Genomic DNA, 10371 nt, shown 5'->3' on the forward strand with positions numbered 1-10371 from the left:
TGTAGTTACCCCTGGGAAGTGGATCTGCTCACAGGCATGCTCAGAATGGGAGCAAAACAAGCTCCACTTTCAATCTGCAGTTTTCCAGTGACCTGGAGTCTTGTCAAGGAGTTCAGAAATCTTGCCTTAGAAAAGTTTATTGATTTGTTACCTGTGTAGTGTTTCATATTCTGCAAAATCTTCTGTTCTGATTTAAAAAAAAGAGTTTAAAAGAAGTTTAATAATATTTAAGATTATCTCTAGTTTTTATATCCCCAGAACACCCCCCCCAGTACCAAAACAGATCCACAGGGGAAACACAATTACATAGCATCAAATACAGGTATTTTTTTGGATTTTCACTTTTTGTCCTAGTTACAGATGCTGGGAATAGTTTATCTCTATGTGGGTGTAACCAAAACTGTGTATTCTACACCCTCTAGATAATTTCTGATGAACTGTTAATAATGGATCATTTGCAGCAGCTGCCCAGGGCACACGTGACCCCTCAGGCTACAAGCTGGGTGTAAGAGAACCTTGGGAGGCAGGGGAGTGTTTCTTTGTCTTCACACCAATCACTCAGCTGGGGAGGCATCAGCACCTTCACACCTACCTGAGGGGTGATATCTGCTAATGGCCCATTAGGGACTGGCACAATAGGCAGTTGAAACACATAGACCATCAAAGATTCCAAAAATATCCCATGACTTACAGAGTTAGATCACCCATTGTGAAACAGCTGGCCTTGGGGGAGGTACTGGGTGTTCCCACCTGAACCTGAGCATGTACAATCTTGGGGTTTTGGGACTGGGGGTACCACTTATCGGATCCAGAGGAGGACCAGAACTCAACAGGACTGTGACTGCCACTCTCACCCAGACTGTGACCATCATCCTCACCAACACTTTCTTTGCCTTTTACTTTGTACTCAGGGGGATCACGTGGTGCTCAGCAAAGGGGCTAAAAAGCACCATTGTATTTGTGCCCCAGGATGCCGAGTTATACCTCTGTCTTTTGTGTGCTAAACCCAGTTTTTCTCTGTATTATTGTATTTATTGTAATCTTTTTAGCAAATTGTTACTCTGACGTGTAATCTCTCTTGAGTTTGGTTTATTTCTTCTGCCAGTTTACCTTTAAACCAGCATACATTTATTAAAAAAACAGTCTTAAGAATAAACCTCCTGCTCCAGGCAAGCAGTAAGGTTGGAACTGAAGGTGATGGACAGATTCAAACTCTGCTTGTGGATTGAGATATATCAGGGAAATCAGTTCTCCTGCACAAGCAGTCTGTAAAGCATGAAGGGATATATTCAGAAGGAGGAGCTTGAAGTCCAATGCAGAAAAATAATTTTTAGTAGATTCAGGGAGAAAAAGATAAGTCAGAGTTTATTTAGATATCTTTGATCACACCCTGGGTCTGGATCAAGGGCTCCTCAAGGTCTTTGACAATGGTATTTTTTAAGATCTGACAGCAGCTCCAGGCTGAACTGCTGAAAGCCTGCTATGTAATATAATTGATTTTTAAAAGTACTGTGAGTTATTCTGGCCAATCCAAGAGAGAGAAAATGTCCCTTCTGTTCTCCTGGCTTACAAATTGTAAGCTAGATAATAAAACACAGATCATGACAGAGTTGCTTTCCCCTCTCTTTTGCAAATGAATGACTTTAAAACATTGGCAATCTCCTCTTGCCTAGGTTTTGAACTCTCAAACCCATGTGTAAGCAGACAAGGTTCTTTCCATTGTGAGAGGCAAGGTAAGCATTTAAATATTTGGGGGTTTGGCAAGCAGGGGAAAAAATCATCAAAGCCTGCAAATATTAAACTCTCGAGAAAGCAAGTAACATGCCTGCAAAAGAGGAATGCAGTGAAAAGGAGCCTCCCCTCAAGAGGAGAAGCCATGGCAGAAAAGAGTCACTGAATTTACTCTGAGACCACAGAGATCAGGATGGTAACCCTGTGCCAACCTCTCAAAAAGACAGAAGCTGAAGAAGGTCTGATGTCCCACCAGATCTGGAAATGGGAAATATGGAAAGAAAAAGTTGGCAATGACTGAAAGTATGCACAAAATAAAAACTGCAAGAGCTTTGAAATCAAACCCCTGGAGAAGGGATTTACTCTGTTTACCAAGTCTAAAGAATGAAGTGGAAAACCTCAGTTTAGTCTGATTAACAGTGGAAGTTGCTGCTGCCAATGAGGAAGAGGAACAAGAATACATATCTCTGGAACCCTGATCTCAGTTTAAAGAAACTTTTAATTTGCTCTTCAGGGACAGAACAGTGTATGGCTTGTGTCTGTGGAGGAAGTGTGTTTTCTGTCCTGGTTCCGAGTCACCACATGATAATCAAATTTTGCCAGTGAGAAACCTCATTTTCTTTACCAAGAGCAGCCTGTCTTGTGAATCATCACATTTCTAATGCTCAAAGTTTTTACCCTGTCAATCTATCACCTGTGTGACACATGTCAGAGACAGCAAATACTCCATGAAAACTGAGTTTTTAATTTGTAAACATGTGCTGGAACTGCTGACCCAACTATGCAATGACAGCTCCCAGGTAATTTCTGAATGACTTGCAAAAGAGAAGAGTTAATTTTTTTCCAGCAAGAAACTGCCTTCAAGTTCTTATTTCCCTTGAGCAGAATTATCCTCTGTAAGCACAGTGGGTGTTATCTGTGACTGGGACTGTGACAGGCAAAACTCATGGCTATCTCACTTTTCCTATCTGTGGATCAACAGTAACTTCATGATGTGAAAGTTACTTTGATTAATGAGACTTGCTTATGTTTCAATAGCTCTGGATGGGATCCCATGAACATAACATGCCTGGTGGTCCTAATGCTACCTCAGGTGACACTGACTTAGCAATTATTTATGAGCAACAGTTGCCTCTGATAAAAGCACCAAGACTCCTCCACAGACCTTGTCAACCAAACCTGGTGGTCACCAGCACTTCCTTGTGAATGAGACCTGGCCCCCTTCCCCTTGGGGCAGGTGAGTTCTGAAATCAATTGGGTTTTGTTCCTCTTTATGACCAGAAACTCCAACCAGGAGCAGGGAAATATTTTCTCCTGAATTGATGTGCTTCTGTCAAAGACTTTGTTAATTGGAATGAAAGGTTTCTGCTCAATTCTGGTGCATCCTGACACCAAACTCTCAGCAGACATGGGGGATGCACGGACCCAAACCTGAAGGTTACAAACTGGCACGGTCCCAATGAATATAGTCAAGACTTCCACATGTTTCCCTTATAGATCAGTTTAAGTAGATATAGCCAAATCTAGTTAACTAAATATAGCTTGACTAGAATCATCAAACAAAAGCAGCAACACAACCTGTGCAAGAGGCAGGGGTTGTTCTTTTGTTCTGTGCACACTGCCTGGGGTGAAGCAGCCCTTTATGCTTCTTGACAGTGTTAAAAATTAATATAAAGTGAAGACATATGGATTCATTCTCCTCCCAACCATTGTCAAGCAACCTGGGAGCAATTTCACTAAAATCAGTTGTTATGGTCTAAAGGTCAAAAGCTCAGGATTTTTATAAAACTTGGTCTGACAAAGGAAATATTTCTTTGTTCTTGGCTGATTCTGATTTGCTGGGTTGTCTCTGTGGTGACTACTCCAGTATCAGTGAATGGGTTTCTCTCCAGACATTTTCTCCATAAATTTCAGAATATTCTTGCTGTTTTATGTTTTTAATGTGAGCTGAATGTTTGGTAGTTGGAAAAAAGGTCTCTGCTACAGAAGAGCAGTGAACAATTGCAATGGGAACATGAAATGGCTACCTTGTGATTAAGGAAGTCTTCATGTTTAAGTCTGGGCAATATCTCACTCTCACTGAGGTTTAATAAAAATCAGCCAGTCAAAAATGGTGACATCTGCATGTGATCAGTGACCTCCACATTCCTGATGTAGTCGAGTTCATTCTTTCTCTAGTGAGGAAGATGGGGGGAATCATTGGATTTGGGGGTGTATTTGTGGGTCCTACAAGTCATGAAGAGGAGATGGGGGATTTTCAAGCAGGTGGTAGAATGGTGGGTAGTGGTGGTCACTGCTGCTTCTGAAGAGAAGTTATTCAAACCCTCCTGCATGCAGCATTTGAGTCCAAGCCCACTGAGGTGGACCTGGAATGTTTGTGTGGACATCACTGTACTTAGCCCAGAGTTTAGAGCAGGCAGGATGTTCCCTTTCTCTGACTCCATTTCTGAAATGCTCACACATGGAAACTTCATGGCACAGAACTGAAATTGGCCTTTCCAAATATTACCTGACCCTCTGTCTTCCTCCCCAGTGTCAGGCCCTGTACTCACTATGGGCATTCCTACACAGCAGCCTTTTGCTGCTGAGGTGAGCGAGCAGGAGAGGCAGAGGAGTGACCCTGATGAACTCACCCTCTTGTGGGCACCAGCCTTTGCTCCCTGCTGTTCCACCTGGAGATCCATTTACCTGTTATATAAAGCTGTCTGTGCACAGGGACATTGCTTCTGTGCTGCTCCTCCTGTCCTGGTAAAGGGCTCATAGGAGAAGCTATTTGACCTTCTAAAGCCAGTTCCAAGGGGAAATGTTTGCACTGGCCAAGACTCATTCTTGTTTTTTTGAAATTGGTCCCAAGACTCTCTGGAGGGGAGAATCCAAACTTGCTGAGCATTGGGCTGGCCATTTGGCTGGGAAGGGTACAAAATATTACAACCTCACTGGCCAACATATGTCCCAGGCTTGATTCTGTCTGAATTCAGTAGAGACAGTTAAAGCCCAAGCCCAGGTGAGGTGACAGCTGGTGAGGTGGATGAAGCTGGCCCTTAATGCCCTCAGACCTGTGTTTTACTCCAGAATACAGACATAGCTCATGGGGACACTGTTCTGTGGGGTGTGGTTCAGTCCCGACATTAGAATACCAAAATCTTCAGCCTTCCACTGTGATTTAGAGAAGTCAGATGAACCTTATTTCAACCTTGTTCTTGCGTTCTAAGTGGTTGTTTCATTTAGGACATTTGACTAAAAGCCCTTTTCATGGAACCAGCTCCTGCAGGAAATATGCCAGCAATTAATGAAAGATGATAAAATAATAAAAGGAGTAATACATTAACTATATTATCCTTTCACATTTGGGCAGTCCTTTTCATTATATCCTCTTTATGGACATCCTCCAGCAACAGTTGAAGAGCTTCTTTATTGCTCTTCTGGTGACTGTTTTGGTTTCTAGACATTAACAAGTTATTTTAAATGCAAAAGTTTTCTCTTACTCTTCCATTTCCGACTGGTAGATTTGATTCCAATAACAAAAAACAAAACAAAACAACAAAGCCCCCACCACACCAAACAAACAAATAAAACCCAAACCAAAACTGTGTCATGTTGCTTTTATAAAATTTCTCTGTGTAAGAATACTCATATCAAAAGGAATTTTGATTTTTGACTTTCTTCTTTTTCTTTCTCCTTCCTGCAATTTCTTCTTTTTCTCTCTCCTTCCTGCAAGTACGCAGAAGTATTCCCTATGAATACAGGTGTGTACTCTTCTGCTTGAGTAGCACAGCACTATGTAGCCATAGTAGCCACATTGTTTGTGCTGAGACAGTATTTTCTGAGTAGAGAAAGCAGACTGAGTCCACCAGCCCACAGCACAATGATTTCTCAGCACCTTGGAAACAATATCTCTATCCCCCCTGGGCTAGAGGGGAATCACACTGGCAGTTCAGGGCAGATCCCTCTCACACAAACTTCATGGCCCTGTAACTTCTTTGTGCTATTTCTTCTAGAACCAACAAAAACACTGCTCTGGAGGCTCCATTCAAAGGTCGACTCTGCTTTTGTACAGATCAGAAATAGCTCTCCATGCAATTCTGAGTGCTGGCATCAAAACAGGGCAGCAGGTGGTGGATTTGAAGGCTGGGTTTAATATGCAGGCTGGATTATTTAGAGACAAGAAATGTAGGTAAGGTCCAGTGCAATGAGAAAGCTAAATGCCTGATATGTCACTCATTCATTCCACTCTCACCAAATGCCTTCTGACAACTCCTTAGGAAAGGCAACAGCCAAACTAGGTCTGGGAGGAGGTGGTTCCTACGCTGCCTATGAGCAGCAGCCCGGGATGCTTTGCTGCTGGGTATGTTTATATATTACACAGAAATCAAATGCTGCACCTGAGTTGTCATTCTGCAATAACCCTGTGGCTACAGAGGATGATGAAAACTGCCACAGGTTCTCACTGTTACTTTTATTTCACCCTTTTTTTGCCATCTGCATTTCTTCTGAAGGAGTTGTTGTTTTAGCTCCATATATATATGTTTTTAAATCCTCAACTATTAAACAGTAGTTTGCCAGCCTGGAAGAAGAATGTCAATGAATTGTCAATTCTTTAAGCTGAATAATTGATTAATTTGCACATTAATCTCTAAATCAGCAGCAATAAATTCTATCACTTTTAATCTTGACCTAAAAGTACTAAACCACTTCTAATTGCCACTGTTGCTGCCGTAAAATGACTGATTAAACTGCATTCATATCATAATCTTTGTTGCTCCTGAAATGTCTAATTGAAATCACATCAGTGACTTGGTGCCAAGAAAGGAAAGGGCCCTTGCTTTTGCTTTCTCTCAGGAATTACTTCAATGGGAAAACCTGACATTTTCTCCTGTCAGTACTGGACACTGGTCTCTAATTTTAATTATTGCTGCAATGCTATTTACTGCCTGTGTTGAGTCCCAATGTGCTGGATGTTTTACAAACCTGAGAGTTCTAAGCCTGAGAGTTGAAGAAGAACAGAGAGGAGTGGGAAAGGACAAAATGATAATGAAGGACCATAAAAGACACCAGTTCCAGATTATGAGAACTTTTGACAAGTTTTCATCAGGCATCAAAGCAAATGAAAGTTGTGAGGAGAGGAGGCATTTAATTTTATTTTACAATTTATGTAATTATTTTTAGCAATCCAACATTGCAAAGACCCTGGAAGTCAGCTTTAGCCTGACCTTTGTATGCATTCCTAGGAAAAGGGATATAGCCAAAATCCCACCATTATGGTGAACCATAAATCCTGGGGGCCACAGGCAGCTGGAATTAATGAAGAACAGCCTAGTGGTCCAAGGATTAGGATGACCATGTCCAGGTTTCCTTTGTGCTTATGTCTTCCTTAGGTTGATCACAGCTCAGCCTGACTGGCTAATCCAGCCCTCTTGTACCATCATCATGTACAAACAGGATTTGTGAAGTAGTACTTTAACCTCGTGAAAAACAGGTTTCTGACAAAGAACTAAAGCAGACCATCAGGATCCAGGCAGGCCTTCTTTGAAGTCAGGGGAATTGGGGATGTTTTCTGGCAGACCAAATACCTCACCCTTCCTGTGTGAGTTGTCCAAACTGCTGAGAAACTTGAGTGGCAGCTTCAAGTTGTAAAAAATGAGGGGGGGGGGGGGAAACGAGTAAAAATAATAAAAGACACAAATCCTGCTGGATTAAGCTGAGGCCCAACTTCTAAATTTTTGGAAACGAAGTCAGAATAAAAGCCATCTAACAAAGTCACAATGCTTTCCATCCCAAATCCTTGGATTCTGTTCTGGTTTATTCATTATCAGCCCAAGTTCTGTAGATGCAGCTTTATTATCATTCTCATTCCACATACTGTTTTCAGTGAAAAAGTTTTGAAACTGTACCAGATGTGATCTGAAAGAAAGAGAAAAAAAGGAATCCAGACCACCATAACACTGCAACCCTGATTTTAGGTATTGCAAACCTTATCCTGCTTATTGCATTTGTCAGCATTACATTTAAGTGGCTCTATTGCCTTAAACAGGGAGTCTCCAAAGCTGAAAACCTGTATTTTAGCACAAACTTAAATGAATGCAAAACAACCAGAAAACCATCAGAAGGATCAAAAACTGGCATGAGCAACATCATATCTTTTGCCTCTTTCTAATTTCCCACGATCCCAAGGATAACACTGGGAGCAGCTGAGTTCTGTAGGATTTTGGAGAGAAGTACTGGCAAGGCAGAATGAAATAAAGGAGTGGAAGGCCACAGCTCTTAGCAGAGGTTTCTCTCATTAAATACAGGGCAAATACCCGTGGGTGCAGATTAGCTGGATGTGTTTTTAATTACATAGGAGCAAGAATACAGGTGATGGGGACAGACATGGGCACTGGAGGACAGAGTAGTTCTCATCTTGTGGACTTCTGAGGGGCTGGAAGGACAGGACACCTCCTCCTCATGCTGGGAAAACCCCCACATTTTGCTGCTTCATGGTGTCCAGGTGTAGCGGTATTGACAGGAACACATGGGCATTGGTGCAGTGTAAATCTGCTCCTGCAGGTCAGCACCAGAGGGCTGTGGGTGGACACTGGTACTTACGGTTGGTTTTCCATGTTTTCAAATCAGGGAAGAATACACTTAACACTTTTAGAAAGTATTTTAGTAGTTTGTTTTTTAGGAAAGGGTTTTGGGGGGGTTTCTCATATGTCATTTCTGCTTGAATTTGTGAGGAATTTCCCAGCTATAACGTTAGCAAATGGTGGGCAGTGACCAAGGGAATGGAGCAATGAACTTAAGAGGAAATAGGGCTGTGAAGCCAGCCAATTTAATCTCCTCCATGTAAAATCTTGCAGATGAGAAGGAAACTCCAGATGATGGCCATCTTTCATCAGACATTTCTGTCATTTGGAGTTTCCTCTATGAGGATTAGAAAGGATAAAAGTATAGAGTATCAATCACAACTGATTTGATTGTTAAAATGACCTCTATAATTTCTTCAGGGTTTTTTCTTCTTTCAGAACACCCTATTACTCCATCTTGTGCTTTAAAAGCAACATTAAAATTACTCTTAAGACCAGCTCAAGAATATGGAAGAAATTTGTCTTGTTTCTTAAATAAAAGGTTTCTTCTACTTCATTACTGCTTTAAAAGCAGCAGAGATTTTGTACCTTGATCATTTCTGTCTTTCCAAGGTGGGGTTGAGTAATTTGGAAGGTGCATGCTGTGGTTTCTCTGATCACAGGTGCCAGGGTGGGAGTTGTCTGTCTCCAAAACAGAGAACTGATGTCTTACCTACCAAATGGCAGCAACTGAAATGAAACAACTGTTAAACCCAAACCCTCTTGGAAGCCCTTTGACAGACCATCAGCACAGCTGCCAGCCTCTTGTCTCTTGTGATGTCCTGACTCACCAGCTGCAAGGCACCACAGATTGCTGGTACAGCCACGAGCTGGCTGAAGTAGTCTTAAAACCCCCAAATAATAGCATACCCTAAATAAATTTCACATGAAGCCCAGGCTGCATAAATGCAATGGATTTCCTACCCTGAATGTCATGAAAAAAAATCAAACAAAGGACACAAGCCCAGTTTAAAAGAGAAGATTTCAGGAAATCTTGGTCCAGTAAAGGAGTAATTTGTGGCCTTTAGACTGCTTCATTCCATTTCCTCCTTTTCTTCTCTATATGTGCATGGTAATGTGTGTTGTAGATGGTAACACATGACATAATGCTCACATCCACAGAAGGATTGGTACAACAGTCTGAGGTCATATACACCTAAAATAGCTTAACTGGGAGAAGCCACTATGGGACTATGCAAACTTTTGGCACCACCTCCCTTCACTGTAGAGCATGTGATCATTCATGGGAAGGTGTGGGATTGATGGTGGATTTCCTTAGGTTTATATATGGTGTCAGATCTATTTCTCATGGTGCTCTGGGATTGAAACCTCTGGCTGAACATCTTCACCATGGCCCTGGAGCTGCTGTATGATGGTGCATTGAAACAGTAACGATGGGTTCAAATCGCTGTGGGAGAATCCCTCCCTCCTTCCTCCTCCATAGGAATGAAGGAGGTGTTACTCTGGGTCACTCTGAAAGCTCTCTTGCATGACTTAAAAATTATAGCAAAATCCATAAGTATTTGAGTGCTTTTCACTACTGGCTTGGGATCACTCTTGGTTGATTTGCATTTCAAGCTTTCCTCTAGAGCCATGGACGCTGTAACTTTGCAGCTTTGGAATCCCACAGAGCCACTGGCCCTAGGAGCTGAAACAATGGCAGGAGGACAGAAGAAGGGCAAATTTTGGGCTCAGACTGTGGCAATGGGGTGTAGTGAGGGGCTTTTTGGCCATGAAGCTCTCACCTTGTAGGAGATGAGTTTATAACTCAGTGAAGTGCTGAACCACTCAACTGGCAAAGCTGAAGTTACTCCTCTGATAAAATCTGTTATCTCTGCCACTCTCTGTGTGACTTGTGCTGGAGGAATACAGTGCACAGCTTATCTTTCACAAGTGATGAATACAAAACCAATTGTGTGATGCAGTATTTGCCACAACAAAAACCCCCAAAACTTGATGACAAACTAATTTGAAAAGTAATTTACAGCAGATACATTTTGGGAAGAGGATTCTATGCCAAGCTCTGGAATGTAAA

This window comes from Pithys albifrons, chromosome 7 (genome assembly GCF_047495875.1).
Source record: "Pithys albifrons albifrons isolate INPA30051 chromosome 7, PitAlb_v1, whole genome shotgun sequence".
NCBI lineage: Eukaryota > Metazoa > Chordata > Aves > Passeriformes > Thamnophilidae > Pithys > Pithys albifrons.